This window comes from Prosopis cineraria, unplaced genomic scaffold (assembly GCF_029017545.1).
Source record: "Prosopis cineraria cultivar Desert tree isolate PC_DT_omini unplaced genomic scaffold, ASM2901754v1 PC12, whole genome shotgun sequence".
Lineage (NCBI taxonomy): Eukaryota > Viridiplantae > Streptophyta > Magnoliopsida > Fabales > Fabaceae > Prosopis > Prosopis cineraria.
In genome coordinates, this window is record NW_026555343.1 from 21246243 (window position 1) to 21268864 (window position 22622).

Sequence of the window (22622 nt, forward strand, 5' to 3'; positions counted from 1 at the left end):
GTTTGTAGGAATTTAGTGACCTAGCTAATTGTCTAAACTAATTATCTAATATGCAAGTAATTAAAATGCTAGTGAAAGTGAGTGAAATAAACATCCTTTTTCACAAAAGTGGAACCCTAGAGATTAGTTAATTTGGGACTCATTATCTTCTCATGATTAGGCTAATTTAGCTTCCCTTTCCTCTTGACTAAAGCTGTCCTGACTTAAAAAAAATTATCTAAAGCCAATTAACCTAATTAACTAACCTCCCTAGGTCTTAGATTAAAGTCCCTAGTTCAATTAACCAATTGGTGAAGAAATTAGCCAAGTGATTCACTAAAAATCCTCCCTCAATAGCTAGGGTCAAACACATAAATTGAGCAACTACAAGATTATGTGAAGCTACTCAACAACACAAGCATTAACACCACAAGATTATACAATATTAACACAAGTAATTCACTAATTGAAAAACACAAGATTATGTTTCAAACAAAGAGCGGCAAAATTCTTTCATAGTTGTCCAAGGAAAAAATTAAATGAAATAATCCTCTCTCAAACATCAACATCAAATTAAAATTAGAATTTACAAGCAAAGATGATTAAATCCTAGATTAAGGAATCTAACCATCTAGTAAAAAGAGAAGAGGGTAGTAAACAAAATAACTTAGCCAATTTAAAGCTCAAGACTCATCCTCCATCTTTATCTCTCTAGAATTCCACTAAAGAAATTAGCCAATCTTCATCATATTCAAGAACCTTAGTGATTGCTTGTGAAGGCCTCTATAGCTCTTGAATGATAGAAATGAGCTTCAATTCTTGTGAAAATAGAAGGGTTAGGATGAAATTGAGGAGAGGAGAAAAATGGTGTGATTTTTATGGAGGTTTGGTGGCTAAAAATGGAGGTTAGGGTGCTGAAAAATGAAGAACAAAAGAGAGAAAATGAAGAACACTATGAACAAGAGAGAGAAAATGTGAAAGATGAACGAGATGATGATTGATATCATTTTAGGGGGTGTGGGATGTGCTCTAAGTGTTTCTCCATCAGCTGAAGCTCAATTAAAAAATAAGAAAAGAAAATAAATGGAAAATGGGAGCCTTATCACACTTGGAATGTGACAACCTCCTATTGGCTTGTAGATAATTCCAATATGTGTACAATTAATCCCATGTGTCATCCACAATTTTAGCTGATCTAAACCACCAAATAAGAGCCCTTACATGTCCAAACTAGTAGCCTTTGACCCCATGAACTTTTGACTCCATTTGCTTAATTAATGCACAAGTCACATGCCACCGATGTCATATAAATTACATAATTCAATTAAATAACATGTGACATTATAAAATCTAATTAAAGTCTAGAATTGAATTCATAATTAGAAGGAAGAATTTAAAGTCCTAGGTTGCACAAAATTATATAAAAATTTTCACACAAAGACAACCCGAAAATTAGGTCAAACTAAGATACTTAAAAAAGTGTTGACTTTTAATTTAATTACTCCCAAACTAAAATCAATTTTTAAAATGTAATTTCACAACTCATCAACTGGACATAAAAATGAACTTTGTCAATTTTTCATGTACATTTTCTTAAAAGATCATTTTTTAGACCAAAATGCCCTTAGTGCATTAAACCTAAACACTTAGGCAAAATTCCAAATCTAATGCAATGTGTGTACTTGAAGGTGATAAATCATTAATAAAAAGGTTCTAATTAAAAAATAAAAGTAGGTAACAAATGTATTCTATCAATACTCCCACACTTATCTTTTACACTCTGGGCAAAATCAACTGAAAAAGGTCCCAAAAGAAATACTAAAACAAAGAAACAATGTTTAAAGTCACTAAATCACTAGTTCACGAACTTCTACAAATTATTAATTAATGTGGCAATAATTTAAAAAAGAATTATGCACATCACAAACAAACCTTTACCAATAATAAATGTCAAAGAGTAAGCTACTCTAAGTTAAGTGTTTGCTCTCATTACTCAAAGTGTATAAGGTATTCAATTTCAATCAAAATTTCTTAAGATAAACCCTACCATAAGTTTGTAACCCTTCTACATCTTCACCACTAAATATAACTTGCAATTAAGAATCAAGTGGACTTTCTTAGGTTGTAATATGGGTAATGAGAGGATGTTTAAGAAATGCATGTATGAAAAAAATAGGGTTAGTATCAAAATAATGCTAAAGTCAAGATATATCCCCTTAATATGCAAACCATAACCTAATTCAATTGAATGGACACCTTACCACAATGAGGATGGAAAAAATGAAAAGAAATAATGAAACAAATGGAATGAATGAGCTAGGCAACTTTTTATTCTTTTCTTTATTTTTTTTCTCCTTCATTTCTTCTTCTTTTTCTTTTTTTTTCTAGCAACATGTTGCTTTCATTTTCATGTATGTATTTTTTTTTCAATCTTTCTTTGCTTTTCTTTTCCTTTTGGTTGCCCTTAAGTCTTTGAAAATAATAAAAATAATAGATATAATGGTGTAGCAATGAAAGATAAAGAGTAATAGATAGAAAAATGACAATAGGTATCCACTCACTTGATCTAAGACATACAATGAATATTAAAAAGATATATAAAAGTGTAACATGCATCTCTTGGGAAAAATAAGGTGAATATTTATTTTTGGAAAGAATCAAACCAAAAGCTCAAAGTGGTTAATAAAGGATAATCAATAATAATGGGTTGGCTATTTGGCTCTTGGTTATTTTTATATGAATGCCATCTTTTATCTTCTGTTAAACAAGTGCAAGATATATGGTCTCAGTTAAGAAGTAAAACAAATTCTAGAGTACCACATTACTAAAGAATTAATCACATATGAGTGTTTGGCCTCTTCCATGAAAGGGCAATATGCCACTTTAATCCATTAATCCAAGGTCAAAGAATGTTCACTTCACAGTTATTCAATCCTAAAAATTACCACATCTCTAGCATCAAAATATTCATTCAAAGAGCTAGGTAATTAAGTCACCTCAAACAAAACAAAACAAAACACAATTTTTTTTTCAAATTTTTTTGCAAAAAAACCAAAACAAAATAAAACAAAATATTTATTTCTCTCCTCCATACTTAAATCATGAATTGTCCTTAATGTATGCATAGACGAATGACTAAAATAAGGTAAGATAAAAAAATAAATGCATAATAAAAGTGTGGTGTAGAATTTTTTTTCCAACAAACAAAATAAATAAAAAGAAACAAACAAACCAAAAAGAATGAAATTCTACCCTTTCCTACCAAATTCATCTCCCCACACTTGTAATTTACTCAATCAACAAATCAAAATATAAAGCAAAGTAAAGAGTAAGGGTGAAGAAGATACAACCTAGTTTAAATCTCCACAAGCTCTTGAAGTTGAAGTTTTCATCTTTTAGGAGTAGCATAAAGCTACTCATTATACTCTTCTCTCCAAGCACCTTGGGCGGAGGCTTGAGATTAATTTGTAATGGCTCCAAGATGTATGGTGTGAATTATTCTCCTCCTTTATCTGGTGTAAGATCACATGATATGATTTTCTTGAAAGTTCCATGGGTAATATCTTCCTCTATGAAAGATTTGACCTGGTTAGTCTTTGATTCAACCTTCTCATCATCTAAGCTCTCGCTCTCTTCCATTATCTCAATAGACAAATATACTACAAGTGTAGAATTTTCTTCCAATTTCTCAGGAACCTCATAGACATCAAGCTCGATAGGAAACTGGGAAGTAGTAATCAAAGAATATCTTCTTAAGTTCTTCCTATGCTAGCCTCGTACCACCAGTAGGTCTCACTAAATCCTACCATCTCTTGGCTGCTCCGACCATCTATACCATAGCTAAGGTCTCCTTTTATTCTAATGTGCAATTCACCACCTTGAATATGGTCTCAAGGCACTTAATCCACTGCTCAGCCTCACTATCCTTCATACTCACATCAAATGTCAGTAGATTGAATCTCATAAAGGTCTTCCAGGCTTGATCTAATTATGGATCTACACCAATCCTCACCACTTGTCTACTGTCTAAAGCCTAAAATGGTTTAGGTCTACTATGAGCTTCTTCTAGAACTGGTCTGTCTTGACCTTCCCTTTCATCTATTTGACCTCTGCCTCTTAATAGCACATCATGGTCTTGCATTTTCTACCTTATGTCAATTATCATATCCCTCATTCCTCTAGTAAAACATCCCTTCTATCTACTTGTTGAGGCTCATCTGTTTGAACCTCTAGTATAGGCTCGTCCTCTACCGAACATCTTGATACTCGAGTACCTCTTCTCATTTTCTCCCCTATTAAGGATGAAAATAAAATAAAATTAAGCAAAAGGAAAATAATAGTGTAATGAACAAGATATAAGTTACCATGTGCTAATATGAATGCAATAAAAAAGAACAAGAACTAGATCTCAAAACTTGAGAAATTGATACCAACTAAATGTAATTCCCTATTTCACATTACCATTCAACCTTCAACAAAACCTCACAAAATATTTAAAATCACTTTAAAAGTGTTGGGATCCTAAGTTAAAACCAATTGAAAGCTATTTTATGAAATACACATGTTATACGACATTACACAGCAGAAGCACTTTACTTGTGCATATGAAAACCACCAAAGAAAAGATTACAAATAACTAAATCTAGACAAAATAGGGTCCATGCCCCTTGGCATGTGGCACTGAGGCACTGGTGTTCACTCTGTGCCGTGTGCCATGACATGTTGACACACGTGTTGTGGCTCACACATAAGATTCTTCTATCAAATAGTAGTTTCTTATACGAACTTTAAATGTGCACCATTTTTGCATCCAATGTGTGATTGGAGTGAATAAACACCCACATAAAACTTGTTTTAAAATCTAACCAATGACACTGGTTTTGTTTAAATTTGATATCTCAGTCAAAAGTTGAACACCAAAGTGTATTTTGACTAATTTAAATCAAAATCCCCCACTTAAGCATCACATTTGGAAACCAGAGGTCATTGGCCACTTATAGGGCCTTGATCACATCTAATGGGACAATTTACACCTAATTAACCATTCACATACATAACATTACATGTATACACACATTTAGCTACTCAATTGCCCATCACACACTTTTAGCATAAATCTAATGTTTCTATTCTTACTCATATTGATGGCCAAATTATCATATTATTCACATGTCTAACATATCCACGTGCAAAAATATTTGATCCCTAGCCCAATTCACGACAATCAATTTAACACACTTATACATATCATATCAAGGTAGGATTTACAAGTCATGCACATAAACACACCACATAGCTTTAGATACAAAATCATGTATTCGTTTACAATCAATATGCTTATGTGCATTTATATTCTCATATGGGAACTTATATACAAGTATACAACTTATATACCATAAATTCATGACATCAAACTCTGACAATAAGCTTCAACGAGAAATCTTTAACACTACTAATTAGAACCTGTAAAAAAGTAAACAACCATAGGTGAGATCAAAATCTCAATAACCAAAACAGCTTATTAAATTGCTCATTAACACATATAATCACATAAAAGTAAACAAAGCTAAAGTAATAGTTTATATATATCATGTATAAACATGATTTTTCCTCTTTCCAAATGTTCCTACACAATAACAACTACTAGCATGATCAGTTATCCATTGAACCTCTAAAGCTCCCTGACTTGAAACCATAAGCTCAATGAATTAACCACATATTAACTCGAGCATACCTTCAATGGTAGAAACACCCAGCTAAAGGCATTCTATACTATTTCTAAACTATATTTTGCCTCTTCATACACACTCTTGATAAGGTTGTTGTTGACTGCTGACCGTATCCTCTTAGGTACTTGGGAGTTGCTAGACTATCCGGATGTTCCATAGTTATAGTCCCAATATAATGCTATACCAAATGTCTCATGGTACCAGCCTAATATAATTTGCTGCACCGAATGTTCTATAGTGCTAGCCCAACTATATAGATTTATTTACCCACATCTCCATATATACACATCGACATATATCGTGGGTGAATTTTCACCCATTATGATCATGCTTTTCACACATATTTTTCATGGCTTCCACATTGCCACTTCCACATAAATCACACACACACAATGTTTTTTATGCTAAAACCATGCACATTATAAACATTTGTGTCCAAAAATCTCAAATTCAACAAAACTCATATTTCACATTCACTATGCAATTATAATAGTTAACAAATATAACAAACTATATGGTTATCTTAACCCTTCTATTCTAAAGAAAGGTTACTCATGTTACACTCTTTTACTCCAAGTTCTTCTCGCTATTTCAACAAGTCACATATGAAAATCTACATAAAATTGACAAGAAGAGTCAATTACCTTATTAACTATAACTGTGCCCAATTATAACAACTATCACCTAAACACTATCATCCCCTTTGTTCAAGTCCATCTTAAGTCCTTTTCCACCTTCTACTCCCAAATCATCACTCAATACAAGCACGAGCATTCTGTTAAATTTTGTACCAAGTATTTAAAAAATAAACTAGGAATTATTTGGGATTATTGTGGGGTAAAATTATGAGAACTTTATTTTAAGTCATATTTTTATAAATAAGTTAGGTATTAAACTAAATTATTGAATACATATTTTAACCTAACATGCTATAAATATCTTAATAACATAACATTTTTATTTAAACAAAGCACCTAAACTTAATTCAATCTTCCAAATTTAAGAAAATGTAGGAATATATGTGTGTGTGCATATATATAGGATGGGATTTGAGAGGAAGAAAAAGCAAAAAAACATAAATGAGTTTTCCACACACACACACACACACACACACACACATAATAAGAGAGAGAGGAAAAGTAAAAAAAAAAAACATGATCATATGCTTTTTCAAACATAGGTCACATGTGACCCATGTGACCCCACCTAAAATATATTATGTAGTGGTTATTTGTTTCTTCCTTGTCCATTTTCAATTTTGCATGTAGAGAATGAAGAAATACAGTGCATTGCTAGCATTCGCTGAGACGGAGTAAGTATTGTACCTAGGTTCCATTACAAGTAGTGTGATTTGAGATTTTCTAAGACTAGATAAATTTCTTAAATATTTTTTTAGGTTAATTTCTCCACTTCATTTTCAAATTCTTGATAATGGAAAAATTGAGATTTTCTACAATTTGAATTTCTGGTTACTTATGATAACAAGGGACGTTTTAGATGTTATAGATGGATGACATAGAGTTGTTGGGAGTATGCCTATTAGGGTCTAATGAAGCTAATGGAACTATTAGACACCATGATTATCTAGTAAACTAAAATCTGGAATTTTTGAGTAAAAATGGGTAGTTACTATTGTATTGATATCTTTGAATTGTCTATTTGTAGATTAAACTCTGTTGGGCTCTTGGAGCATTTAGGAGCTTAAAATTGAATTAAATCCATGGGTGCCTCTTTTAAGTGATTTAAGGGGTAGAGGTAACTGGGAACCTAAATCCCCTCATTTGCATGTTTAACTATTTTTTATACTATAAAAAAATTATGAAATGTATGTTATATGTGTAGATGCTGTTGGAAATTATGATCTAAGGCCAATCATTGTATTATCCAGTTTGTTATTTAATGAATTTCTCTTTTGTTATCATATCAATTGCATGTTCACTATGATAACTGCATCCTTGAAAAAATTATAGTGATTATCCTAAATGTCCTTAGTCGATCATCTATGAGGGATCATAAATAAAACAAGACTAGATAACTTTGATTAATTATAGAGATATAAATCAAAGTTGTAGGCACTTGAAAGAGTACAAGGTGCTGGACTGACCCACTGTGAGAAAGTTACATGGTACAAGTCATAAGCTTATCTCATATGTAATTATATCACTAAGTCCTTAACCTAAAATCATTATGGATTCCTACATGATAACCATACTGAACTTTGGCCTAGTCAAAAGTTACCTTTGACTAAGTGATCATAAAGGCTATAATTGAGTTTACTGATCTGAGGAATATGAGTGGTCAAGATGAAATTTATCCCTCATAGTAATTGAGAGATATTGTTCGGCCTCTCGATGAGTAAGACTAAGAAAAATTTATCCCTCATAGTAATGGCAAGGGTTTTTCCATTGCTATAGCCAATCTATTTAGAGATCGAGAAAGTAATGGTCAGGTAAAGAAGGATAACAATTCCATATCTCACACTTGACTAAAATATTGCATGACAAAAGGGATGTGATATAGTTATATGATAGGCTATATTGGATCATGAGTTGGGTAGTTGCAATATCTTGCTTGAGGCCACTTGCAACTTGTGGGCTAGTAGTATAATTAACCTACTACCAACCTCATATAGGCTTACAGGGTCGCACACAAGAATAACCCAACTCAAGCTAAAATATTTAAGTTTATTGAATCTAGAGTATTCTAGATTTAATGAATGTAATGCTTTATCTAGGATAAATGAACTATATATATATATATATATATTCAAATATTTATTTGATAAATATTTATATATATATACAAATATAAAATATAAAATATAATTATATATATTTTTTCAAAATATATATATTCATGTTTGTATGTATATGATATATATATATATATATCTGTGAGTGTGAGTGTCTATGTGTGTGTGTGTGTGATATATAAAATTTAAAAATATAATATAACATATGTATATATTCAAAAAATATATAAATATATGTGTATTTTCATGTATACATATATACATATATAATATAATATGTATATCTGATATATATTAATATTATATTACATTACATTACATTATATTCTTAGATAGAAAGGAATGTGTGGCATTCGAATCAAATAGTGCCTCAACTTGATAACCACATACAGAAATCATACCTCAAATCAGATTAGGAGATGCTTTGGCCTCTTCTTGGGTAACCATAAACACCAATCCAGATATGGTAGATTGCTGCTCAGCCTCAACTCTTTCATCTGGGCAATAGCCAAATGCCCAAACTTGCTACATTTAAAGTAAGCCAACATCTACCTACATGAAATCAACTGCAAATGTTGTACTAAGGCGACCTTCATGTACTCAATGTTAGTGTTAAAACATCTTATACTCACCTTGAAGATTACAGAGGCCTAATTCTCACACCTCCACTCCTCTGAACTAATCCCCTTTATACTGGTAGAGATTGAGATCCTCTAGTAAAACCCTTTCTTCTAGATGAATTAGAGCTACCAAAACTATACCGAGGCTTCTTTGAAACTCTACCTATCGGACCCAAAGGGAATGAAAATCTCCCTAGATTGTCTTGCCTTCTCTTAGCTTCTGACTTGCTAACCTACCTAACAGCTACTCTCAATTTGTGACAAATATCTTCATATGTCATCATATTAAACAGAGCAATCTGCTATCATATTCAATATCATCTTTTCTAATAGCCTCTTTGCCTTCTACTTGGTATCATTACTATGCTGAAGGTATATAGAGTAGACCGATAAGTCATTAAACCTTCTAATAAACTTTTCCTCATCCAAATCTCCTTACCTGAATGCATGACATTCCTCCTCTTTTTCAGTTTTGAAGGAAATTGGGAAGTATTGGTTGAAGAACATATTCTTAAATTCTTCCCAAGTCAAGCAAGTACCGCTAGCTAGTGTTACCGACTCTTACCATCTCTTCACAGCTCCAACCAATTACACTATGGCCAAGATCACTTTTTTCTCAATTGTACAGACCACAACCTCAAAAATTGTCTCTAATCGCTTAATCTACAGCTCTACTTCCCCTTCCTTCATATTGCCATTAAATGTTAGTAGGTTGAACCAAAAAAAAGTCTTCCAGGCCTGATCTATTGATGGATTAGTACTACAGACTTCTAGTCTGCTACCCGAACCTTGAGATGCTCTAGGCCTACTATGTGCTTCTTCTTGCATTGGATGATCTAGGTTCTCAACCCTTTCCTCTTGTTCTTTGCTCTTAGTATCATCATGGTGCCATGCAGTCTACCTTATATCAACCATTATATTTCTCAACACCTCAAGTAGCTCATCTTACCTATCTCTCAACGGTGACTGAACCAGTTGGACTTTGAGTTCTTGCTCCTCATAATATACTATTTCTCCCCTCCTAAGGACGAAATGACAAGGAAAAGTAAGCATAAAGGAAAGAGTTGTGTAATGAACAATGATAAGTTGCCATATCTAAAGATGAATGCAATAAGCAGTCACAACAATTAGTTCTCAAAACTTGAGAAATTGATACCAAACTGTAACCACCCCTAATATCCACATGATATTAGGAGTGGTTAACTATTTAATACCAAACTGTACTCAAACAAATTTATTTAAAAAGATTGGGACCAAAGACTTTATTTCTAAAATCATCCAAAATCATTTGAAATTCAATACATACTAATCATTACATAGTGGAAGATGAATCACTACATTTACCACATCTAATCCATGATTGAAAAGTAAAGAAACATGATTTGGAAATAGGGCATACGCTGTGGCATGCACCACATGCACCTCGACATGTGGCATAAAGCCACGGGCTCCCATTCTATGCCATGCATTATAGCTTGTTAAGCCATACATTATGATGCACAATAACAGAATTTACTATCATGTGATAGTTCGTATAAGCTAACTTTCGATGTGTGCCATTTCTACAGATAAGGTCCGATCGGAATGGTTCAAGTGCCTACATGAAGTTTATTTCATAATCTAGCTAGTGATACGATTGGATATGATCCAATGATTTGATCAAAATTTTAACACCCCAGTGTAAAAAGCTACTTTTTTCTAAAAATTTAATTCACCAAGGCATTCAAATTCTTTACCTTGTCTTAGTAGACCGTTATGGGCGTAGAACCAAGTCCAAAAGGAACTTATATACCTGATACCATATATGCACATAAATCAAGATTTGGCTACTCAATAGCCCATTTCAACAAATATGAATTTTTCAAAAATATCACCCAAATATAGTAATTAGGTTAAAATCTAATTCATTCACCACACATTCACCACTAACACATTCACTACGTGTTTTCAACTAAATCTTAGTCTTTGTTTCTCATTTCACCACATATCTATACATATAGGGTAAGATTTACAAAATCACAATAATTCACAACTTTAAACATACATGCAAGTCCTATGACAACTTTTATACATGATATCCATAAAAGTATAGGTTCATTATGTAAACTTGAGAATTTCCACATCAAAGCACAATTATGCCAATCCTAAATCTTTCCCATGTCTAGCTCACTACTTTGTCTTGTAAAAATAATATAACCACGAGATGAGATAATAATCTTGGTAATAAAATAACTTACTACTACCATCACAAGTAACTCTAAGCAAGTATTACATAGTATACATTTGAATATAGCCAATAACATTTACTTCATCAAAATCACATTTCACTACTATCATAAGCATGATCACTACCATATAAACCTCCAAATCACCCTGACTCAAAAACTATAGGCTTAACTTAGACAAATGCACACATTCATTGGCCTTGAGCACACCTTTAATTGTAGAATCACTAAGCCAAAAGCATTCTATCTCACTTTTAGACTATAGTTTTTCCCATCACACACACAATAAGATGTCATTGGCTATAACGCTGCATCACTCTAATACTAAGAAGCTCAAATCTCAAACACCATACTCATCATAGGCACTAAGGAGATACTCTTCAACATTGTACCTCAATAGGTATAAGGAGATAAAATTCTCCAACACTACACCCTATCAGACAATAAGGAGAATATGCCATTTGGACTTTTCACCACCTCTCCCAATGGGTGAATTTCCACCCCTAAGACCATGCTTTCACACAAACACTGATTCACATACAAATTCACATCAACATATAAACACACATATTATAATTTCTTGAAATTCATTTTCACTTGTTTAACAAAAATCCATTTCATGCAACAGTCATGCCATGTCTCAAAACATGCTCAATTTAAAACAATTTCATGCATTAGCTATATTACTTTCAAACAGTTACAATAGAAAGTCAAATAAAGTAAGTTATTCAATTAGCTTAAGCCTTCTGTCACAAGAAAAGTTACTCGTATATTTCACAATCAATAACACTTCTCTACAAGGCTCCTTTCTCAACTTACACATGTAATATACCAATTGATACACAAGACACAATTAACCAATTGACCCAATTGATAAAAACACTTAACTATTACTTAAATTACATTTAGCCATTCAATCATCTCCACTTAGTTAATCGAGGTTCATTGCTACACATTCCCCACTTCCCATCACTTCAATCAATCCTAATTTATTTCTACCAAAATCTGCACCCTTTTTCTTCTTATTTAGGGCTAAATGCAAGCCTACAACTTCAAAGCTTTATCATTTCACTCACAGCTAGCTGCAAAACCTAGTTTGATTCCCTAAAAATCTTTTCATTACAGTAGGGTAAAAAAACAAACCCCTTAAATTTCCTTAATTTTATTTCTCTATAACTGATACTAAGAGAAATTATAGTATAATTGAAATTAAGAGCAGTGTGAAACATACCTAGCAAGCTACAGTCGAAAATGCCTTCTAGTTCTCTACAAATCCTTAGCAGGCAAACCTTTCTTCTTCCTCTTCCTTTACAATTCCTTCTCTCCTCTCTAAACTCAATAGCCAACCATGACTTATCAAGTCATTTTTTATGTCATGTGCTGCGGCGCACACAGTATTAGTCGTGGCTCATGGCACAGTGAGGAAAATCCTCATTGCGCGCGCACACTTCCTTTTGAGATGCTGTTCTTTTACCCATATCAATTCATTTAACATCCTAATGAACCAAACTATCACATTGTCATCCAAAAATCTCAATCATTTACTAATTACTAATTTACTTTGTTGCACTATAGCCTATATGAAGTTAGCAATAGGCTAATAATGCACTAGTCCACAAGTCACAAGTAGCCTCTAGTAAGATATTACGACTACCTAATTCATATAGGAATCGATGATCTAATGTAACCTATCATATAACCTATCACATGATATTTCAATCAAATGTGAGATATGAAATTGTCATTCTCTTATACTTAACCATTACTTTCTTGATATCTAAGTGGACTAACTGAAGTAATGGAAAAATCCTGACCATACATTTTCTCAATCTTACCTATTGAAGGGTCCAGTAATATGTCTCAATTGATGTGAGGGATAAATTACATTTAACTACTCATATTCCTCTACATAAATATCGCTAAACTCAATCATAGCCTTTTTGATTGTCCAGTTAAAGGTGACTTTTAATTAGGTCAAAATTCAATGGTGATCAGGTATATGATCCCAGGTCAAAGGGCTTAATGATAAGGTTACATATGAGATAAGCTTATAATTTATACCATGTAGCTTTCTTATAGTGAGTCAGTCTAGCAACTTATCCCTTTCAAATGCCCACAACTTTGATTAATATTTCTATAATTAATCAAACTTATACTAGTCTTGTCTCATCTATGATCGCTCATAGATGATTAACCAAGAACATTTAAGACAATCACTATAGTTTATCTAAGAATACAATTATCATAGTGAACATGCAATTAATATGATAGCAAAAGAGAAAATCATTAAATAACAATGTTCATAATACAATGATTAGCCCTTGGGCATAATTTCCAATAGTTATATGGGACCATACTAAATTCTAAGTAAAGAGGGCCCTATAACATATCAGATTGCCTTATCTCCACCAATATCTAGAGTACATGACATGTTCTACCTATCATAGTTGAAAAAGTACCAACTGGATTCATTGAATGTGATTGAACTAGAAGAAGTAGAGCTTCAAGAGAATCTTAACCTATTAGACTGAGTCGGGTTAGATAGTAAAAGAAAAGCACTTGCATAACAAGACTATCCTATTAGTTAAAGTGTTTTGGTAAGGGATGGCTCTTGGTGATATGATATGGGAGATAGAAGAAAGTATGAGGAAGCATATCCTTATCTTTTCCTATGAGGTAAGTTTATGGTTATGATTGAATTTTGGGACAAAATTCCTTTAAAGGAGGAGAGAATTATAACATCTTGAACTTTAATCCTAGGAAACTAGTTATCAATTAGGAGTAAATTAATGATTAGTAGATTGATTATGGTTTTGGATAATGGATTGGTATTTTGTGTTACTTAATTGGTATGTTAATAGGATTGAGTAGTAGAATGAAAAACCAAAATGAAACATGCAAGAAATAGTGAGGTTTGTTTCACTATGCCACCCACCATGGCATGTGTTGCATACACCACGGTGCATGCCACAAAATTCACTTAAAGCCTAACGTGCCAACTCATGAAAATCAGAGAAGGGAAGAGAAAATGTGTATGAGAGAGAGAAGAGCTTAGCCCTATTAGGGTGAGGATTATTGGAAGTTTAGGAGTTTGCTCTGACTAGTGATTGAATGGGTAAGTTCTGTACTACCCTATACTACATTTTTACCCTAATTTTTCTAAGTTTGGTTAATAGAGAAATTGAATCAGGTTGTTTTAAAGGGTAAAATCTAAAGGAAAGGTTTTAAAAGGACTCTTGGGTGTGAAACTAAGGTTTTGCAACTGGTTTAGGGTTTAGGGATTGAACCTTAGAGCTATAAGCTCAAATTGGCCTAAGTGACTATGTTAATCAAAGTGAAAATGCTAGTTTAATGAGTAAGAAGGGTGTTTTGGTCACTTTAGTTGCTTAGGGGTGTGTAAATGTGGTGACCGAGTTGAGTGGACCCAAAGAGTACCGTTGAGACTATTATAAATTTGAAGTGCTATAGTTTAAGCAAATTATATTTTGTATTGAGTTTGTGAGAACTGAGTAAGAATGATAAATTTTATAGATTGAACACTAGAGGAATTGCCTGTGGAAATTTACACCTTCAATGTGAATTAGTATGAATGATAACCCTTAGTAATAAGGGTAAAAGATAATTGGAGTAATCCTTTTATCTATTAGTTTGTAAAATGATTTACTAGTATTTCATATAAATTGTATGTATTGTGTTATATGAAATGATAGACGAGCATTTTTGTGAAATAACTATCATGTATGTGAGTAATGCTTGCAAGGTATACAAAGAAGCATGTGCATTTGCATCCACAAGTTGTAACCTTCCCCAATATTCATCTGATATTACAAGGGTTAACACAATCACCATATCATATGCCAATTAGAAATTAATAAATTATTTAGAGAATCTTGAGACCCAAGACTTCATTCTCAAAACCATGGAAAATCAATCCCATATTAGAGGAATACATAGTGGATAATATTACTTGCATTCATTGCTCTTAAATCCCATTTTAAACAAAAGAAACAAGACTAGAAAGAGGACCATGTGCAAGACATGCACCGCGGCATGTGGTACAGAGCCAAGGGCTCCTATTCTGTGCCATGCACTATGCATTGTGACATCATGCGCCGCGGTGCATAATGACAAATTTTATTGTTACTTGACAACTCACAAAAGTGAACTTTTGGCATGCACCGTTTCCATATACAACGTCCAATCAGAGTGATTCAAGCACCCCAATGAAGCTTATTTCATAAGCTATCAAATGAGATAAGTTTGGACATAATCTAATGGTCCGATATAAATTTGGATACTCAGGTGTAAAAAGTCACTTTTCATAAAAATTTCAAGCATCAAAGTGGTTAAATCTAATACTTTATCTTACTAGGCTATTTTAGGCCTAAAACCAAGTCCAAAAAGACCATTCACACCTAATTGATCCAGAATCACAACACATGTACATATATATCAAAATTTGGTCATTCAATTGTCCCTTTACACACTAAAGGGCTATTCCACATTGTCACCATTAAATATACTATTAGCCAATTCCTTTCGCATTTACCACATATTCACCACCTCTATACCTCTACATAATCATATATATACAATCGTAGACCTAATTCACTATTTATTGCTTTTTACACACCTAGGTTAAGATTCACAAAAACTAGCACATTTCACCACAAAAATCAGTTCATACTTTCACCTCATACTCTCAATCAAATTTTAGCCCATACCACATGATTTACTACATGTATCATATTTTTCACACACATTAGGCTAAGATTCTCAAAATTACTGCAAGTCATAGTTCAAACATGCATGTGGCATCCTATAGCAACTATGGATATACAAATGTACAACATAAGAAGTTCATTATGTAACTCTTGCCTCGAGTGTTATCCAAAAATCACACAATTCAAATAAACTAAGTGTGGTTAAGGAGTTGATTCTAAAATCAACGTAGGAAATAAATCATTTAAATCACTAAACAGATACACGATTACAAAATAAACATTTAAAACCTTTTTTTAAAAAAATTTATAGGCTTTACCTATAGTGCACAGAAGCAAGCTAGGTGAAAGCGGGGTAAAAAGATGCTGTCATGATAACATTAAATTGCTGTTATGACAGCCCTCCCGGGCCAACTTCCAAAAGGTGCCATTCTGTCATTCAGTTAAAGCTCACATGTCACATTCAAAGGGTATTATAAGTGTACCAAATTTAAAAAAAATCCAATAGTCGAATTAAAAATTGGACATATTACAAGTTTGATCATTTTTACTATCATGACAGCTTTTTAGCTGTTATGACAGCACCTTCGAACTAACTTTCAGAGTGTACCATTTTATCATCCGACTTCCTATCAGATTGATTTTAGAACCCACACATTACATTAGCATACCAAATTTTGAAAAGATCCAACGGATGGATTGAATTTCGTGTATGTTGCAGCATCAACACTATTGTTGTCATAACAGCTCCTTTGGACCAAATTTCGAAGTGCGTCATTTTTCTATCTGATGTCCGATCGATGTGATTTCAAAGCCCACATAAAGCTTATAAAAGGTTTTACTTTTGACTCGAATATTAGAGAAATCTAATGGTCGGATTAAAATTTAGACACCCAAATGCAAAAGTGTAGTTTTTTTATCAAAACCATTTTCAAAATTGTCCAAATCTCATCTTAATGGTCCCAAACCAATGAGAACACTTTGGACACATCAAATAGGACTAAAAACACCTGATAGAACATTTAAATGATAGAAAACCTTTTATACTAAAATTTGACAACTCGGGTGCCATTTCCCAAAATGGACCCTATGCCCTTAAATTATAAATCACACAAAGTGGCCAAAAATCATTCCAAATATCACATACACATATGAATACACATGCTAAATATTTTCACTTGGCTCAAAGATCTCCGTGGAGCCCACATACCCACTCTCTCTATCGAAGGTGTATATTTGCCCATAGCACACCATTTGCAATGCAACCACTTTGCATTTGCTTGTAGAATCACATATATATTAAAATAAATATTTGGTTGTAGCAAAAACTTGGTCTACTAAATAAATCCATCAAAACCACACACCATAACCAAGTTTCCTAATCACAAGTCCACAAGCAAATGAAAATTCATATAAAGGCATACAATCCACACATATTCACATGCATATATATAATCACATCCTACTAGTACTCTAATTCTAAAATATTACAATATATTTGCTCAAAAGAAAGTAGTTGCAGTTCTTTACAATCTACAAACAACCCCTATCTTTGCTCCTTTCCCCGTCTACCACTAGTTTCTTTGCCTGGACCTAAAAATATTACAAGTCTACAACTTGTCATTGGCGAACTCCCACCGAGATTATCCCTTTTACTCTTATCTACCTTTCCCAAATATTGACCACTTCAACATTCTAAGGTAGTATAACATTTATAAATCTCACTTAAACGGTTCTTTAGCTTATCTAAGGTACCTAACTTAGTTACACTTCCTTAAGTACAACTTCTATTCTTTATTATTACAATACATGCAAATAAATCTCATTTTCATAAAAATATTGTTGTTAAACAATTAGAAAACATATTTGCATTATAATCAAAATAGTATCCCATAACCCCTTATAAGCACATTTAATCTTTTACAACATGTAATGCATAATAGCTAGTAATATTTATTCAAAATAACTAAACAAAGTAATAAGAAATATAAATTTTCCTGTTACTTCAATCCTTTGTTACCAAAAAGGTTCCTCTTGTACAAATAGGACTTGGCTTATTTCTTAACTTCTCAATAAGTTCCACCAACAATTCCTTACAACATATAAGTGATCCATATCACTTTTCATGACAAATAGCATTAATGAAGACTATAACTCATACCATACAACTTGGATCAATAAGCTATAATCTATCCAAATGGTCCATATATTAAACCAACCATTCACATAATACCACTTAACTACCAAAACCATTTATTAGCCACCACTAGGCTAATTTCCAATTTATATAATTTTTAATCAATTAAAAACCTTTACTTAATGTCACCAACTTTTACCATTACCCTTATAATGAAAACCAAACCTTAATTTAAATCTTATTGGGCTCAAATAGCAAAATTATAATTAAATCAATATGCTTAAACCATAAGGGCAAAACCCAATCTCTTGGTTTTTGACTATTGCCCTAAAACTCCATTTTTCATCCAATTGCTTGCTCAAAACATTAGAGCATCATATAGAAACTCAAAACAACCTCCTAAGAACCCAAGAAAACTAAAGCTTACAAGAATAAAGCCTTTTTGGATCAAAATTGAGAAAATTTTTTCTTTCAAAAATTGAAGAAAATTAAGAGGAAAGGAAGAGGATTTAAATAGGGAGTTTACCTACAACGTAGCTGAGCTTGCAACGGCCACAAAGCCTTCTAAATCCAAGCCTAACTTCCCTCTCTTCATCCTCTCCCACTCTCTTATCCGTTCTCTCTCTTTCATGCTCTTTGTTCTTTTCCTTTGCTTCATTTCTGCGTTTCTTGCATGCTGCTTCTATTTAAAAAAAGCTGATCTAATACTTTGAGAAAAATTACAAGAAAGGGCCCAGTATTTTTATTATAACACAAAAGCCTGGGTCAACTTTGGTAATTTTTTCCATAGTTAAAAATTAAATAAAATCAAACTTTTTCTTAATAAAATTCAAACTTTGGACCTCTATCAAATTATTCTTAATTTTAATTTAATTATAGATATTTATTTTAAAATAAACCCTGGTCTTAAAAATTTTGGGATGTTGCACATTACAACAACTCTGATATCTCTTGGCAATATAGTTCTACTATGTCGATCCAACATCCTTTTCTTTTCCTGGCTCACTCTTTGACCTGTACAAATGTAAGCACGAGGTGTGATAATAATTTTAGTAACAAAATAACTCGCTTCTACTAATTATCACAAGTAACTGTAAATAATTATAGCATAATTATAACCAATATAGTCATATAAATATATATTTCTTTTCTCAAAACCGTTTTCACTTCAAAACAATTTTCACATCAATAATCACCACTAGCATGATCATCTACCATTCAAAGCTCCATATCAACCCCACTAAAATATAAGCTATATTAGGCCAATCACACCATAACTTGAACACACCTTCAGTAGTGGAATCACTTGGCTATAGGTGTTATGTTCCATCTATAGACTATAGTTTCCCCTTTTTACATACAATGATCAGGGCATTGTTACTCCAATACCACATCACATGGATGTTAAGGAGTGTAGATCTCCAACATCCCACCGTACATAGATACTAAGGAAATAATCTCTAACACTACACCTTACTAGACATTAAGGAGATAAAATCCTCCAACACCACACTCCATCGGGCACTAAGAAAAATATATACCATATGAAATTTTCTCTACTTCTCCTTATGAGTGAACTTTCACCCCCTGTCATGATCATGCTCAATACAAACCACTTGTTTGTATTCATCTCCACATGTATATATAGTTTATATAATCATATATTTCACAACTTTTTTCTTTGAAATCATTTTCATGCAATAAATATTTATTTCACAAACATGCTTGATTTAAAATATTTCATGCAATAATCATAATACTCACAAAAAGTTATACAAGATAATAAAATAGAGCAAGTTATTCGGTTACCTCAACCTTCCTATCACAAGAAAGGTTACCCGTGGATTCTCACACACTTACTATCACCATACATGATTCCAAATCGCTAAAGCACATACATAATATCAATCTACAAACAAAGTGGCACTATTAGTCAATTAATCAAATTGACCTCAGGTACTAGTTCCCACTATTAATCATAACTAACTACTTATTTCCTGTCACTTGATCAACTTAGGTTCGTTACAACACAATCACCTCTTTCCATCACTTCTATAGATCCCATCACATCTCTACTTAAACTTTCACTCCTTTTTCTTCTTGTTTAAGGTTATTTAAGTTTACAACTTTAATGCTTTATCATTTAACTCCAAATAAGTTGCAAAACCTTAATTTTTCTATAACTTATATAAAGAGAAAATAGTGTAGAAACAAAGCTAAGGAAGGTATGAACTTACCTAATAAGCTATTAGTTGGAAACTTCTCCCAAGCCTCCAAAATCCTTGACCTAGCATACGTTCCCTCTCTTGATCACGTTTCTCTTTTGTTCCTCTCTATTTTTCATGAGCTTCCCATGTCATTTAAGGCAACTTTTTGTGTCATGTGTCGCTACACGTACATGGCAAAGTGAGGAAAATCCTTACCACATGCATTTGCTTCATTTTGCAGGCTTGATCCTTTCACCCACATTTACTAATTTAATAGTCTGAAGAGTTAAAATACCAAATTGTAATCCAAAATCCTATTCACTCACTAATTACTAATATACCCCTAATTAAAATTAGTTTCACAATTAGGAAATCAGGATGTTACACAAGTGTGCCCGAGACTAGGGTAAGTGGTCATAGCCCTACTCTGTGTAAGGTTAGGAAGTCTTGATAGGTCCTAAGCTTTGTTGATGATTTGTTAGGGAGGACCTAGGAGTATATGCATCTATAAGTGTAACTTAGACTAGAGTAGGGGATCGTGGTCCTACTCTATGTAAGGTTAGGAAGTAAAGATAGTCCAAGCATTGAGATTGCTTTGCTAGTGGGGACTCAAGAGATCACTAATATTTATGATCTCTGGTCTAAGGTAGTGGCTTGATAGGCCCTGTTTTCATATAAGGTTGGAAGTCCAGGTCAGAGCGTTGAGCTTGCTCTACTAGTGGAAATCGGAAGTGCTTAAGCATAGTAGATGAATGAGTCTGTCATTGTGTGTGTATCTATTTATATTACTTTTTTAATGAAATTGATGCTACTTTATCCCCTATATTTGATTTTGCTTCCCAATCAATATTTAGGATTTATTCAAGTTATTAGGATTATGTCTCACTCTGTTACCTTTTTGTACATAGGTGAAAAGAGTGCAAGGTTGGGAAGGAAGTAAGGAAAGATTAGCTTCATTTTAGTAGTGGTATAACTACCTTTTGTATAATGAATGTATAACAATGTTGATAAAGTTTTGGGTTGTCAACTAAGATGCATAAATGTATATGTGCATGTGTATATATATGTGTGTGTTGATGAGTTGTGATAACTTGCTTGTATAATATTACATCTCACCATGTGTATCACAATGGTGAATATATGGGTGGGCCTAGATGCTATTCAAGCAATTATACGTTATGTTAGATAACTTGTTCTACTAATAATGAATATGAATTATTGTGAGATAATGTCTATCTATGTGAAACTGACTAAATGGTGAGGCTTGACCTCATTTATGTAAGTCAAGTGAAATGGTGATTCCCAACCATATGGTGAGCCTTAGCCTAATATGTGACATTCGTATGGTTGAAAGTGAAACAAGTGTATTTGAGTTTGTATGATTATGTGGTATGCCTTATATAAGACCACAAGTATATAATGTGGCATTGAGAGGCAAGATTGTGATTGTGATGTGATATACATAATATGACATGTCAATCAGGTGTATTAAGTCCTATGGACTTGGTTTAAGGCCCAAAGTGGTCTAATGAGGTAAGATGTGAGAATTGAACACTTAGAGTACACATTTTTCAAATAAAAGTAACTTTTTACACCTGAGTATCCAATTTAAAATTGAACTTTTAGATCATGTCTAAACTTGCCTTATTAGATAGATTATGTTATAAGTTTCATGTGGGTGCTTACATTACTCCAATCGAACATCGAATTTGAAAATGGCGTGTAACGGAAGTTCAAATTTGAAATCTGCCATGATAGCATAATCTAATACATGTGCCACAGTGCATGATACAGAACTAGGGCACATTACTCTATACCACATGCTACGGTGCATGGCTTGATTTTGGGAAAATTAATTTTTTGATTCTTGCTAAGTAAGTGGGTGTGCATCTGTGCTTTCGTGAGTCCTTTTTAATTAAACCTATTTTCTACAAAGTAGGGATCCCAAATTTAAAAATAATTTAAGGGCTTGTATGTTTGATTACTATATTGTAATTGTATTGTAAGGTGTGGATGTGTAAGTAAAGCTCGACACAAAATCAAGACTTTACATAAGTCTTTTTCCTTAGACTATATAACAAAGGTAGTTAAATATAAAAAATTCTTATATAAAAACCAAAGGTACTAAATGGCATATATACCTTATCTTTGCTTGTCAACCTTATAAGAGTGGTGGCCTATATAACAAAGGTGCCTAATGTGTCTCCCAAAGTCATCACATCCTCAGTGGGAATGGCACATTATGAAAAGCT